This window comes from Crocodylus siamensis, chromosome 5 (assembly GCF_052110815.1).
Source record: "Crocodylus siamensis isolate JL-2025a chromosome 5, ASM5211081v1, whole genome shotgun sequence".
NCBI classification, from domain to species: domain Eukaryota; kingdom Metazoa; phylum Chordata; order Crocodylia; family Crocodylidae; genus Crocodylus; species Crocodylus siamensis.
Genome location: NC_143399.1, coordinates 3234381 through 3249349, shown reverse-complemented (window position 1 = coordinate 3249349; position 14969 = coordinate 3234381). Strand labels below are relative to the sequence as shown.

At 62.2% G+C, this 14969-nt stretch overlaps 1 protein-coding gene across 3 annotated transcripts in view; it reads left to right on the top strand.

Annotated features, from left to right (window-relative positions):
* PIK3R3 (phosphoinositide-3-kinase regulatory subunit 3) overlaps positions 1-14969 on the top strand; it is a 129896-nt gene that overhangs the window by 16516 nt on the left and 98411 nt on the right. The window lies entirely within an intron of this gene.

Below are 14969 nucleotides of genomic sequence, written 5' to 3'. Positions count from 1 at the left end.
GCTGGTTTTGGCATGGAGTATCACGGGTCAAGACGAAGCTGCAAAACCACGTTTGGCTCCCAAGAGCCAACCTCCAGCTCCACCTTCTCCCCCACAGCCTTTGCCGGGGAAGGGTCTTTAAATGGCAGGTATTTGGGCAGACTGTGGTACAGCAACACCGCGGGTGGCTGCAACCTGTCGCTTGCCTTCAGTGGACACTTGGAGCTTCATGGAAGCAGCAGAGGACTGGGCTGGGGCTCGCCTACGGCACCATCAGTCCGGCAGAGGAGACTCTTCTGCAATTAGCAGTACGGAGGCTAGGGCAAGCATTTAGCAGCTCTGTTGCCCCATGGAGATACGGGCAAGAGCAGACCTCCAAAGGTCACATCTAGTCCGAGCCCTCAGCTGCGTGGCACCATCTGAGCTAAGGCACATTTTGGGTTGGAAAAATGTTTGTGCTGGGAAAAGTTCCATCAAAATGCAAGACTTTTTGCAGGAACCAAAGTGAAGGCCATGAAAAATACAGGCTTGGATCAAAATGAAACAATATTTTCATGGAGTTTCGGCTTCAAATTGGTCCTTTCAGGTGTTGGAAGCAGCCGTGTCCTGGTTTTCCACATTCAGTTTGGGGATGTTTGGATTCTCCACTCTTTGCCTGGGTCCTTTTTTTCCACCAAGGAAAGAAGTAGAAGTTAAAAAGCAAGCAAATGAAGATAAATCCTCCTTTCCCAATTTTTACCCTTGTTTTCCAACTGGAAAATGCTGAAATGTCAATCTAGGAGAAATAAAAGTTGGCCTCTCCCAGTACAACAGAAATGTGCATTTCAAAAAGTCCTTTGGAAAGGAAAGGCAATGGGAAGATTTATTTGAAAGCCTGCGAGAGGCAGACACGTGGCTAGGAGGCTGGGAAGTGCCCAAAGTGGGCAGGATCTTCGCTTTCTTTGAGTCCTGCTCACCCAAGAGTTGCCGGCCAGGGGATTATTCTCCATGCTGTGGATGTCTCTCTTAGTGTCATCAGCAAATGTGAGCAGGTGCTTTATACCCCCTCGTCCAAGCCACTGATGAAGATGTTGAGCAGGTGCGGGCCCGAGGACCGAGCCTGGGGGACCCCACTGCCCACGTCCCTCCGGGCCGAACGTGCCCCGCCACCACCGCTCTCTGGGTGCAGCCCTCCCGCCGGTTGGGACACGTCTGACTGTGGGGGGTCGACACCACAGCCCCCAGTTTCTTAGTGAGAACGGGGTGAGAGACAGTGTCGAAGGCCTCCGAAAGTCCGGGAAGACGATGTCCGCTGCTACCCCTGCGGCTAAGGATTTGGTGACCTGGTCGTAGAGGCCGCCAGGTTGGTCTGACAGGACCTGCCTCGAATGAACCCGTGCTGGTTGCCCCTAAGCATGACCCCCCCCCCACCCCGGCCCCTCGGGGACACGCGCCAGGATAACTCTCTCAAACAGCTTGCCCAGGATCGAGGTAAGACTGACTGGCCTGTAGCTCCCTGGGTCCTCCTTCCTCCCCATTTTTGAAGATGGAAACCACGCTGGCCTCTTCCAGTCCTCCGGCCCCACACCAGAGCCCCACGAGTGCTCGTACAGCCGTGCCGGGGGTCCCGCAATGACCGCAGCCAATCCCCGCAGCACTCGGGGGTGGAGATCGTCCGGACCCGCTGATTTAAGCACGTCCCGTCCCGCCAGACACTCCCGCCTGACCCTGGGCCTGGGTGCGCCTCCCCTGGGGCCTGAGGGGGCCGGTGGGGGGCTGATCCGGTCCCTGCTCAGGAAAATGGAGGCAAAGAAGTTGTTAAATATGTTGGCTTTGTTGTCTGGCGCGACGACCACATTTCCCAGCGTGTCCCGCAGGGGCCCCACGTTACCCGGTACCTTCTTTTTGCCCCCTGTGTATTTATAAAAAGACTTCTTGTTGTCCTTGATCTGGGAAGCTCGTCCCAGTCCCATCTCCGCCTCGGCCTCCCTGACCCCCCCGCATCCCCGAGCAACCTCAGTGTAGTCCCCCCCGGGGATGGCCCCCCCCGCCATCGGGTGTGCGCCTCCCTTTTAGCTAGGAGACCTTCCCGGATGCTTTTGGTGAGCCACGGGGGCTTGTGTGCCCTCCTGCCCCTTTGATCTGTGTTGGGATTACCTCCCTTTGGGCTATCCTCCTTAGCTCACTGAAGTCTGCCCTCCTGAAGTCCAGGGCTGCTGCCTTGCTGCATGCCTTTGCCACCCTGCGCTGGATGGTGACTCCCAGCAGGCGATGGTCGCCGTCGCCCAGGGGGTCGAGCACCCGCAGCCCCCGCACCAGGTCAGCACCCTTGGCCAGCACCAGGTCCAACACGGCATCTCCCCAGTGGGGCTGTGCACCTCCTGGGATAGATGGAGGTCCTGCATTTGGGCTAGGGACCCACGTGAGCGGTCAGACCTGGCTGATGCTCTTCCCAGCAGATGCCTGGGAAGTTCAGGTCACCCATGATGACCACGTCCTTGGACCTAACGACCTCCATGAGCTGATGTAAGGATTCCTGGTCGAGCTCTTCCCCGTGGTCGGGAGGTGTGTAGTCGACCCCACCGTTAAGTCTCTTTCCCCACGACTGCCTTGTATCCTAACCCAGCGCACTTCCGTGTGCCCCTCCTCTGACTCTGTGCTACCTGATGAGGGTGTGTATTCCTCCTTAATGCAGAGCGCCACCCCCCCGCCTCTCCTCCCTGTCCTGTCCCTCCTGTACAGCCGATAGCCCTTGACATTCACCGCCCGGTCGTGCGTTGGGTCCCACCGTGTTTCATTGATCCCCACTGTGTCCGGGCTGGTGTCAGCTAGCAGAGGGGTGAGTTCCTCCTGCTTGTTCCCCATACTACGAGTGTTTGTGTAGGGGCATTTGAGGCCTCCTGAAGATGCATGCACTGCCCCCCAATCACAGCATTGCCCGGGCCCCTGTTGCTTCCCTGGGTATATGTCCATTCATCGGTCTAGGCTGGGCTGTTCTTGTGGGTGCTGCTTGGTTTAGCAGCCCAAGGCTTTCTCTGCCCTCGTCTATCCCATCCCTCGACAAGCCTAGTTTAAAGCCCGCTGGAGGAGGTCCGCCAACCTAGAAGAAAACCCACGGTTACCTTTAGGGGAAAGGTGGAGTCCGTCCCACCCGAGCACGTCTCTCACCGTGATGTGCGGGTCGTTGTCTGGGGAAGCCAAAACCCGCCTCGAGACACCGTTCCCGAAGCCGCCAGTTGGTCTCCGCGAGGCACGGCGCGTGCCGTCTTCCACGTCCGCTTGCTGGTAGGGCAGAAGAGAAAACCACCCGTGCGCCCATCTCCTTCCCGAACATGGTAATCCACCGTCAGGTGAGCAGGGCATCTCCTGGCCGCATCATTAGTGCCCACGTGGATTAGAGGCAAGGAAAGACCCCGAGTCCATTGGCTTCCCCAGATGAGCTCTGCTACGACCTCTCCATCCTCCCTGCTCTAACGCAGCGTGCCAGGAGGCACCGGGGTGGGCGACATGGGGCTGGCGTCTCACGGACCCAGACGCATGCATTCCCCTGCCATTTCTGGGAGGAGACGGTGCCTTCTCACAACCCCAGGTGCTCGCTGGACTATTCATGCCCTCTGCGATCCAAAAGCACAGTGGGCTGGCATCTGCCAGTCCCCAGATGGGAAACCCAAAGGCAGCGAGGTTGCGACATGGCCCCACTTCTCCACCACGGCAGCCAAACAGAAGGAGCAGTGCAGGGGCCCGAGCAGAGCTGGCCGGGGGTGTCTGGAGCTGGAGGTCACCGTGACGTCCAGAGTTTCTCGCCTACATCGCCACATACGTGGCTTTGCCCGGGTGCAGCCACATTACCAGGACTGCCAGGTGTCTCCCACAGGGTGCCAAGGTCCATGCTGGAGCACGGGACAGGCAGCAATGCCGGTCAGGAGCATCTTGGCCATGACAGGGCGGCTCCAGCTTTGACTGCACCACCAAAGGGGCCAGCGAGTTTGCTGCACCTTCTTTGAGCCACGTTGAAATGCCCCCGAGCCTCGGGCATCGTGGCTCAGTCACGTGCTGGCGTGGAGCAGGGCACCAGGCAGGAAAAGAGCTTGCAGAGAGAGCATCCTGTGCCCAGCGAGAGAGCTCCCCGCCAGTCTGGCCTAGCCACAGGCTCCTTGCATCACCTTTGGCGAGTCCCTGCATCTCCCAGTGCCACACCAGGGAGAGGCACGAGCTCGCCGCTGGCCCTGGGAGCCCAGGGCTGGGCAGAGGTGTGCCCCAGTCTCCCACCCTCTCAGGGCAGAGACGTAAGCCGGCTGCTCAGACCTCAGCTGGGGCCCATCCTGGCCCCCCAGAAGGGCTAGCGGAGGGACGTCTCTGCACCCAGCTGCTCCAGCCCGGGCCCATCCCTGGGCCGGGTCGCAAGCGCCCTGGCAGCGCTGTTTGGGGGAGCTGGCCCTGGCCGCGGCTCCTGCCCACGCTCAGCCCTGGACTGCGGGCCGCGGGGCACGCCTGGAAAGCCCCTTGTGCCAGTCGCTCTCTAGCTCAGGGAAGGGGCAGGGAGCGCTGGCTCCAGGACCCGAGTCCCTCCTGGGCTTTAGCACAGACCGGGAGCATGGGAAGCACCGAGGCTGCTGCATCAGACCCCCACGGCGTTACCGGGGGCCGGCCCCTGAGAAAACATCCTCATCTACCGACAGCACCGTGTTACTCGCCCCTCCTGCCAATGGCTCCTGCCTTTTCCTGCCCAGCTTGAGCCAGCCGAATTCCCTGGCTCACGCCCGGCACGGGGCAGGGGAGGGCTGGGCACAGCCACGGGCGCCCCCGAGCGACCCAGCTCCCGGGCTCTGGGAGTCCCACGGCGCCTCCACCAGCACCCCCGAACCCCCTTCCTCAGCGCCGCAAGGAAGCAGGCGGGTTTCAAAGCCTCCCTCTGCCGGCAGTGGCTGGGGAGGGTGCAAGGAGTGCAGCGGGGGGATGTCTTGCCCGTGCTAGGGACCCCGGGGTGGGCAGCACAAATGTCGTGTGCTGGGAGGGGTGTCTGGGTGCTCGAGACTTCCCCGTTGCAGCGCCAAGAAGGACCTAGGATGTCCCTGTGTTACGTTCGGGGCCTGGGGTGTCCCTGGATGGCACCAGCATCTGGGGTGCAGAAAGAGGGGACACCCCCCATCCCCCGGCTGCTCAGCTGTGAGTTTGAATCAAGGCAAAGCTTGCACTCGGCTCACCCCGAGAGCCACGCGGAGCGTTGTCGGCCAGGACCGACTGTTGCAAAAGGCGCATCTCTGGTGTGCATTAATGGGAACGTGGCTTGTAAAACACTGACTCATCCGGCTGGCACGGACCCGGGGGTCACCGAGTGCATCCCTGTGCCCCGAGCCGGGATTGAACAGGAGCGGGAATTGTTCTGCTCTCCTCAGCTGGGGCCAGGCTGTGGGTCACAGGAGGCCAGGATGGCTGCGGGTGACTGGGGGGGCATTGTGGGCTGCAGCAGGATGGAGGGTGGCCCGGCGGCCGAGGGGGCTCGGGGTGGCCTGTGAGCAGAGGGGACGCCGTGTCCTGTCCCCCCGGGACCTCCAAGGAAAGGGGGCGAGAGCTGCTTGCGGGGTTCGGCTTGCAGCTGCCAGCTAGACCTGCGGTGACCTGGGGGTACCTGCTCCTCCTCCGTGCAAGGGCTGAGGTCCCTTCCAGCCCTGTCTCCAAGGCTTCTGGCTGTAGGATGCCAAGCCCTGTGCTGTCAGAGCCAGGGCAGATGGGTGGTAAACCTCCTCCTGGGGGCTGGCCCCCAAAATCCTCCCTGCCCCAGGCTGACTGAGCCCGTGGGAGATGGGAGGAGGGCAGGATCTGTGCAGATACAGTCCTTATGGGGCCTGGTGCAAAGCAGCTGACCCTGGGCAGGACTGTAGGTAGGGTCAGGCACACAGCCGGACTCCAGCACAACAGATCAGTCGGCTTCACGTGGGTGCCTGCAGCGGCGTGTCCACCCTTGCCAAGAGGGGGGATGCCCATCTCCAAGCCCCTGCTGTGTTTGAATAGGAGCAGGGTCTAACCCAGGCCTTCCTCATCCCACAGGAGCTCAGCTCGCACTTTCCAAGGGGCTGGGCTGTGCTGATGCTCCTTCCAGGACCAACCCCGCCAGGTCCTGGCTGGAGGGTCTTGCCCCTGCGCTCAGGCTCAGACTGATGCTGCACTGGGGGCAGGAAGGGATTTTCCCCTCTGGTCAGACTGGTCTGGACTGGGGGGGATTTGCTTTCCTCTTACATCTGTTGAAAGCAGGTTGCTGCCCTGAGTACTGCGGGTGATAAGGGCTTATGAGGGTGGTGGGAAAAGGTGCTGTGGAGGCTTCCCGGTCCTGTTTCTGAGCTGTAGGCGGGCCTTGTTGGACCCCATGACAATCAGCTGACCTTTTTTTTAAATTAAAACCTATATTTCAAGAGCCTTTGCAGCAGCCAGGTGTTGGCTGCTGCAGTCCCCCTGCTTCCCCTGGGCAGGTTGGGTGTGACGTCTGGTGTCGTGTCAGGGTTGACGGTCAGGTGAGATGGTGGGTTTGTCTGGGCTGGTTTGCACGGGGCTGGTCCTGCTTTAGGCAGGGGCTTGGACTCTGCAGGCCCCTTCCAGCCCCACTTCTCTGTGACCAAAGCCCAAGTAGGACCAGAAAACTTCTGGCCCAAGACACGGCAACATGCGTGGCATGTACAAGTGCCCGTGCCAAATGAGTTGGAGGGAGTTTAAAGTTCATGCGATCACCCGAGGGGAGTGGTGGGTTCTGGCTGGTCTGGGGGAGTGGATGGAAATCCGTGCCCGTGTTGATGGGGGAGACACGTGCACGGGCTGAGGGTGCCGTTGGCGAGCCTGGGCCACGGCCTGGATGGGAACAGCTCCTCTGCAGCGACTTTGGCCCTCCCGTGCCCGGCTCCCGCACGCTAACGAGCTCCTGGTGACAATTATCTGCCACCCTCGCGCTCTCTCAGCGGGGGTGAAATTCCACGGAGAGAAAAAGTACCAGCGGGGTGGGGAGGAGGAGGTTTCCAAACGCATCCGAGAACCCAGACAAACGCGTCCTTTGAAATCTTGCCCCAAAGCTTGCATGCAAAAATATGCAGATGAGCCAATTAGGCCCGGGCGGCTCGCCCCAGGTCAGAGCCAATCAGCGCGGGGTTTCTGTGCCCCAGAAACAGATTGCAGCTGCTTCTCTCCATCCGCACAAGCCGCGGGCAGGCCGAGCAGCCTCAGGGGTCAGTGTGGGGGGGCCCCGGGGCCGGGCTTGCTGTCTCCCCTGCCCTGTGTCCCTCCAGCCCGTGCCCCCTCCCCAGCCCCAGCCCGAGGCCGAGGAGGGGCTGGCTCTGCCCACGCGCCCCGTGTGTCCGTGCCCCGTGTGCGGTGCCCGGGGCAGGCCTGGCCACCCGGGCCAGCCTCCCCGGTGCTGATGGCTGGCGGGGAACGCTGCAGGGGCGCCCCCAGGCTCTTCATGCAGAGCAAAGGACTCACCCCTGGAAAGCACCGTCCTTCCCCAGCCCCATAGCGGGTGGTCTCCCCCGCCCGAGCCACGGCCAAGACAAGGGCAGGGGGCTGTGACGAGTGGAGCTCGTTAGCCGCTGGTGGGAGAGCAGGAGCAGAATCGCCCCTCTGCTTGCCGGTGGGGGCAGAGGTTCGCTGACATGCCCAAGCCTGGGGGCAGAGCTGGAGCGGAGTCGGGGTGCCCAGGCTGGTGCCCCGGGGCAGTGGGCTGCAGCGTGCAGGCTGCTGAGCTCCGGCGCTGCCATCACGGGTCCTCAGCGCGGAGCGAGTCTTGCGTGGCTGCCGGGGAGCAGGGACGGGGCCTGCTGGGGCAGCCCGAGAGGCTGCATTCAACGCCTCTTGCATTGCAAGGATCGTGGCCTCCCGGGGACTCTTGTCCCTGGCTTCAGTCGTGCGTCACGCTTGTCCCGGGCTTTTGTTCCTGGAGAAGGGACGTCAGTCGGGGAGAACACCCTGGCCCACGGGTTTAGGGCAGGAAGGAGAGACAAGGGGCACAAGACAGGACCCAGGAAGGGGCTGTCACGGGGGAGACGGCATCCTTGCTGGACCTAATGGAGGGTGTCAAGCCATCTGGCTCAGAGGGATGGGAAGATCCATCACCTCCTCGGGCTCTGCCAGGCCTAGTTTCACGCCGCCCGGTCCCTGCTATTGCAAAACTCATCCATGAGCTTTCCCAGCTCCGGTCCCCACTGAGGCAGCTGCGTGGTGTGCATGAAAGCAGCCCTCCCTTAGGCAGAGCAGTGAGGCCCCGCGCCGCTCTTCACAGGCCAGGAATTTCACCGAGGGTTTCTGAGCAAACAGCTCATCGCTTACCGACAGTCCCGGCCCTCGAGTAAGTGAAACCACATGGCCTTTGAGCTCCCCAGGCTCCTCGCCCGAGCCCTGAAGCTGGAAGAGGAGGTGGCTCTCGTTCGGGAGGTGGGAGCGAGTCCAGGCGTGCACCTGGGCTCTGAACGGGGCTGCCGTTAGCCAGGATCTGGGCAGCGGGAGCGTGCAGAGCCTGGCGCGACTGCGGCGCCGGTGCCTGGTTGCAGTGTGTGTACACCGTGCCTCGGCCAGGCACCTGCAGGCGCCCCTGCTCCTGCCTCCGCAGCCCACGTCCAAGGGCACGCGAGGCACAGCGTTGGGTCCCGTGGGGCGGATGGGGCCCAGGGAGACTGCATGATGTGCCCAAGGTGACAGAGCCTGTCGGTGGCAGAGAATCTCTTGGGTGCCACCCAGAGCCAGAGCTGCCGGCAGGTCTCTCCTGTTAATGCAACGGGGAGCTAATGCAGCGGTCCTCGCCCAGGCGTATGCAGGTGCCTTGAGCCTCCCAAGGGGACACCACGCAACTCGAGGGCCGTTCACGAGAGTCACGGTTTCAGGCAGGAGCTCGTCGTGCCGAAGCTGCTCCGCACCGCGGTGTCCGAGTCCTTTGCAGCCGAAGAACGGCCCTAGTGTCTTTCCATCGTCAAAAGATGTGGGGAAACTAAGAGCTGGCATTTGCCAAGAGGGTTTTCTTTCTACAGAGGGGGAGAACGGCTGCTCTGCTGTGTCCCGGGTTGTTCCTCTCCTGTCTCAGATCTGGACTGGGCGCACGGCTCTGCTGAGTTCCCCGCACCGAGGGCTTCTTGCACACCGGGCTCCGCCTGCAGTGGGTGAGGGATGGGAAGTAGAAAACGGAGGTTTAGGCTACCCCCGCCTCCAAGTCTCCCCGTGACCTTCACCAGAGGAGAGCTCCGGTGAAAAGGAGAAAGCCTCGAAGGCCCGAGGAGGTCCGGGCGAGGGGGCCAGCAAATGTGGGAATCGCGGCGAGTGTGCGCGTGCGTCCAGGGGGTTGCAGACAGCCGTCCGGGGCGATGCACAGACAAGGGACGCGGCCAGGGGCTCCGGCGTGAGCCCGGTTAGACCCCCTCTCTCCTCAGCTTGGAGGCAGGGGGCTGAGCTAGCCTGGGCGCTCGGGCCTGTCTGACCACCGCCACGGGCGGATGCCCACCCAGGGTCTCCCGCTGCGCGTCCCCAGGGGGTTGGGAGCCAGGATGCAGAAGAGAGCCCGGCCCACGTCCCCTGGCCCAGCGAGCGGGGCCTGTCGCTGCCGGCCGCGTGGCACACCGTGTCCCGGGGCCGCACGTGACTGCAGGCTGCTGGCTGGCACGGGGTAAATGCAGCTATTGTCCCCCCAGCCCTTGTCTAGGGCTGGCGACGGGCTTCCAGCTGGAAGCGATAGCCGGGGACTGGCTCGCGGGCTGGCCGGAGGAGGTGGCCCTGCCGGCAGGCCGTCCGTCCGTCCGTTCGGGTGCTCTGACCGGAGCCCCTCTGCCCCCGGCTCCGGCTCCGCAAACCGCAGCATGCCGGCGTCTGGCTGGGCCAAGAGAAGCTGCAGGGCCTGGGTCCCGTGGAAATGGGCAGGGAGGGGATGAGGGGTCACAGCGCAGGGGCTGGCCCAGCTGGGGTCCAGATGTTCCTGCAGCTGCCGGCAGGGACACGCCTGCACTTCTCAGGACTCTCAGTGGGGTCGTGCCCCCCACCCGAGGCTCCCGGTCTGCAGAGAGCTTGCAAGCGCTCCTCCGGGTCTGCAAAGCTCCTAGGCGAGCCCATTGCAGCCTCGTGGCTTGAAGCACGCTCTCCGCGTGCTTGGCTGCCTTGGGACCGAAGTGCTTTCCCTGGGTCTCTGCCGAGAGGAGCTCCCCCCAGCAAGGCCCGGCGCGCGGGAGAGGGAAGTCGCCCCTCCCCAGTCACCGTTTGACGAGCAGCAGGACCTTGGCCGCCCCGGTGCCCCTGCTTTCCCCGCGGCCAGTTCGGGGGCGATGCCTGGTGCTGTGTCGGGGGTGACTGGAGGAGGTGGCACTATGGATGTGCCGGGGATGGTGTGGGCAGGGCTGCCCCTGCCCCAGGCCGGGGGTGGACTAGAGCCACCCCCGGACGTCCCTTCCAGCCCCGCTGCTGTAGGCGCCTGCGCACCAATGCGGCATTTAGGCGCGGAGCATCGTAAGAAAGTAAACTACGTCCGGATGAGTTTTACTTGAAAACGCCAGAAAGACTTTTAAAACGTCGTGCGGACAGGAACACTGCTGAAACGCAAGAAAGGGCAAATTTCGCTCTGGATCCCAGAGTGACTGTTCCTCTGGGTAAATGCCACCGTGGGGGAAGGAAGGAGCAAAGACAAGAGGCCACGGGGCTGGGACGTCACTTGTGTGGGGCTGAAGGGCGGCGGGGCAGCAACAGCAGTTTGTTGGGGACGGTGTCAGCGCGTTTCGCTTCCTCCTGCTCACAGCCAAGGCAAAAGGGTATGGGTCCCGGCTGAAGAGGGCTGAGTGCCTCGGTTTTCCCACCTGTGACATGGGGAGAGTAGCACCGCAGCAGGAGCATTCTCCGGGAGGATGCTGGGCTGCTCCGTGCAGGGGCACAGGAGAGGTGGAAGATGGTGAAGAAGATGCGCAGGGTTCTTCTGTAGCAGCCGTGGTGCATATTAGCCAGCTGCCTGCTAACGATGCTTCTGCCTGGGCTGCTACAGGGCGGTCGTAAAGGCCCCTGCACTGCAGGGTGAACAGCGGCCCACTCAGGCCTCTCCTCTTGCGCGGAAGTGGGAGCTCCTCTTGCAGGCAGCAGTAGTAAGACTGTTATCCTCTCTTTTTCCAGCCGTTCGCAGGGCAACACCACACTCACGCGTGTCTCCAAGCCCAGGAAATACCTTGGCCCCGTTCTCCTTCGAGATGTGGCGAGTGCCACTGAGAGGGGCTTTGGGAAACAGCTGTCAGGCTGATTTTATGGCTGGACAGTCATTTTTATAACTTTGCATGTGTGGCTGGTGTACACTTACTGCGCAGTTAACCAGTTAATTGTGTGATAATGCCTTTGCACTTGGGGCTGGTGTTACTTGGCAGTGACCGGTGTCAATTTATTGCGCAGTTAACTAGCTAATTGTGTGATAATTTCTTTGCACTTGCGGCTGCTCTTACTTTGCAAGTGTGGCCAGTGTACATTTACTGCGCAGTTAACCAGTTAATCATACGACAGTTTCTTTTCACTGGTGCTGATCTTACTTGGCACGTGTGGCCAGCATACATTTATTGCACGATTCACCAGTGAATCGCATCTGTATAACGTGTAGCATACGCAGCTTGCTGGAACAGTAGGATCGTCTTCTCTAGAGAAGTAAGCGATGAGACGGCGCTGAAATCCCTCTGGGATCCGGACGCCTGCCAGGACGCCGGTGGGCCAGAGGTATTCCTGGTGCAGCGCACGCAGCCACAGCCATCAAGCCGGCTTTGCCCCACAGAAAACCGGGCTTTCGTACAGAAACTGTAGCAGGTTGCAAAACAGCATTATCTCCACGGAAAACGTCACTGTTCTCATCAGACCCCCAACACTGCGTGTTTTCTTGTGCCGAAAACCGAACAATTTTGGCCCAAACGGTCAGTGCAGGGGTGCCTGTCCTCTGTGGGCCGGCACGCCCAGCTGGACTAAATCTCCCGCGATGCACCATGCTCGGGGGCCACCACGCTACCTAACCTCCCGCTGCCCGAAAAGCAGACCCCGCGCCTGAAATCAGACCGCTGGGACGGAGCGGGGATGCGGGGAGGGAATGGCAGCTTCCCCGCGGCACTCGTCAATCCTTCTTTCAGCTGAAATCATTCATTTGTGAGAGCTTTCCCCCCCAGAAAGGCAAATTTTCCCAAGGACCAAAGCAACGGGGGGAAAGGACTCTGCCCAAAAGAACCGGCGGGGAACATATGAATGACGTGGACGTGTGGCTCGCAGGGGAGCGGGTGGGAGAAGGGCTTGGCCACGCCACAAACACCCCTTCTCCGCAACCCGAATCAGCCCCCCGGGCCCGGCGCGGCGGAGACGTGGAGTTGTCTCGTGCGCGTTCGGTGCTGTCTGACGACCCTTGTCACGGAGACGTTTCCAGCTCCGGAGCATCCCCCCAAGCGGTCCCAGCCCTTCCTGCTGGGAGCAAAGCACAGACAAAGCCTTGTCCTTGGCTCCGGCTGCCAGGTCGTGCCCGAGGTGCGGTTATCGTCCCACTTTCTTTTCCCACGGGCCTTTCCGCTGGGTTCGCACTTGCCAGGGGCCACGGTGCCCCGGGGGACGTCACTCAGGCTCCCGGCCGAGCTTGTGGTCGGTGCTGAGGATGAGGTAGCGTCTCCGCGGCTGGGTTAGAGGTTTCGCTGCTGGGATTGCTCAGTGTGTTTGCTTTCTGCTTGCACGGCCAAGTGCGGGCACCGGAGGGAAAGAGGCTCCCGGCTCTGGCCAGGCAGGGACTCCCCAGGGTCTTCTTTGGGTGACCCAGACCAGAACAAGCCTCCCTATGCAGGTCTAGCGTGGCTCATCCTTGCCCTGAGCTTGACTTCCCGCCCCAGACTAAAGCCTGTTGGAAAGGCGTGATTTCTGGCTACCTCCCCTTCTGCTCCGGAGCCACTCCGGATTGACACCGGGCTGCAGCAGGGGAAGCTGAGGTTGGATATTAGGAAAAGCTTTCTCACCAGGAGGGTAGCAAAGCACTGGAACAGGCGACCCAGAGAGGTGCTGCAGCCTCCATGCCTGGAGGTGTTGAAGACCCGGGTAGACCAAGCCTTGGCCGGGGTGATGGAGCTGGGGCTGGTCCTGCTTGGAGCAGGGGGTGGACTGGACGTGACCCCCTGAGCTCCCTTCAGCCCTCATTTCCTGCGATCCCGTGTCATGCAAGGAGACCCAGACATGTTCAGCAAGGCCTCAGCCGGGCGCCAGGAGAAGCAGTGGTGACTCGGCCTGGGAGCGGTCCCCGATCCGCACCGTGCCTCTGGCTCCCTGCACGGACGCTTACCCGCCTCGTCGCCGGAGCCGGCCCGAGGAGCCGTCACTGCTGCGCGCTGTTGGTGCTCCCAGGCTCACGGCTCCTCCCGATCGCGGCCCGTAGCCTCGGCCCGCGCTCGTACAGCTGGCAGCTGGGCTATCCCCCATCAGGGCTGCAGCGTCCGACGGGACCTGCAGCCGCAGGACGTGGCAACCGCAGGGAATCACCTGGGCTGGAAAGCAGCCGCTGCGCCACACGCCCCAGGCCAGGACAGGGCCCCCGCCACTGGCAGCCCCCGTGGGAGACTGGAAACGTCAAGGCCGTGCGGGCAGGGCTGGGCAGGATGGACCTGCGGGGTGCGGGCTCCCCGCTCGCTGCATTCGTAGGAGGCTGAAGCCAGAGCCACTCTGCACCCCTTGGCATCTGCTCGCCCCCGCGGGGGAGCACGGAGCCCCGCGGGAGGGAGCTCGTGGGGCAGGCCCCCCTGGCTGCAAACCCACCGCTCCCTGCTAAGCGACCCCTCTTGGCCACCAGCGCTGAGCAGGGCTGGGGCTGGCCTGGCAGGCTGCGCGGGTCAGAGACAACTGGGATCGAACTATTTGGGCTGGAAAGCACACTGCCGCGTGAAGCCGTGTCCGCCCCAGCGACCGGAACCGGGGAGACACCGAGGCTCGACCGGCCTCTTCCAGCGTGCCCGGGAACAAAGGCTTTGCTTTTCGGCCTTTGTGTTCGAAGGAGCTCTGCGTCTTGGAGCCGCGCGCTGTGCGCAACAGAGGGGCGTCCTCACGGAAACCCGGCCCTCCGTCCTCCAGAGACGGGCTTGCAAAACTTGTTTTCCTTTGTGGGGAGTTTGGAAACAGCTGGGTTCGCTCCAGTTCGAAGGCAAGCCCCGTCCGGAGACCTCGAGGGCCTTTGCAACACAGGATCGTCATCCTCCGACCAGTCCCAGTCCCAGTGCCCAGTGCCCAGTGCCCAGCCGGGAGGCCTCCAAGGATAACCCATGAGGCAAGAGCGCGGGGACTTTTCCCCTGCCGGGGATGACGTAGGGTCGCTGTTCTGGATGGACGGATTCTGCCTCAGGTCATCTTGAGATTTAAGGCTCTTGGGGTGTTTCCCCATCCCACTCCAACCGGTTCGGCCTCCCAGGCGCTTCCTGCTGGATATAGAGCCACAGCCGTGGGGCTGGACGGGACCTGCAGAGTCACATCCAGTCCAAGCCCTGCCTGAGGCAGGATCCGCCCGGTCCAAACCACCCCATGGTCCAACCTCTTAGCAAAATTACAGTCATCCCTGACATAGCACCAGACATCGCACCCAAACCTGCCATGGGGAGAGCAGGGGGACCGTGGTGGCCGACGTCCTGCTGCTGCAAAGGTTGCAAAGGCAGCGTCCCTGCTGCAGACACACGCTCAAGAGACCCCGGGTGGATGCCGTGGCCCTGCAATGGAGAAAGGCAAATCCTACCCCTACTCCGTATCAATGTGTCCAGGGGGTAAAATCCCTTCCCGTCCCCAGTGCAATATCCATCTGAGCCCGAGCGGGGAGGCAAGACCCCCTAGCCAGGACTCTCCGGCTGTAAGTCCCAGCAGGAGCATCGGCACAGCCCAGTCCCATCCCCAGTCCGCAGCCTGGGCTGCAGCAGCACCCAGTGCCCCTGGGGGAGGCTTAAAACCCCCCTGACACATCTCATCTTAGTGCTTCACCCCCAGACACAGGTGCTCCTGCGCACATCCTTTTGTACCGTGCTTTGGGGGTCATTCCA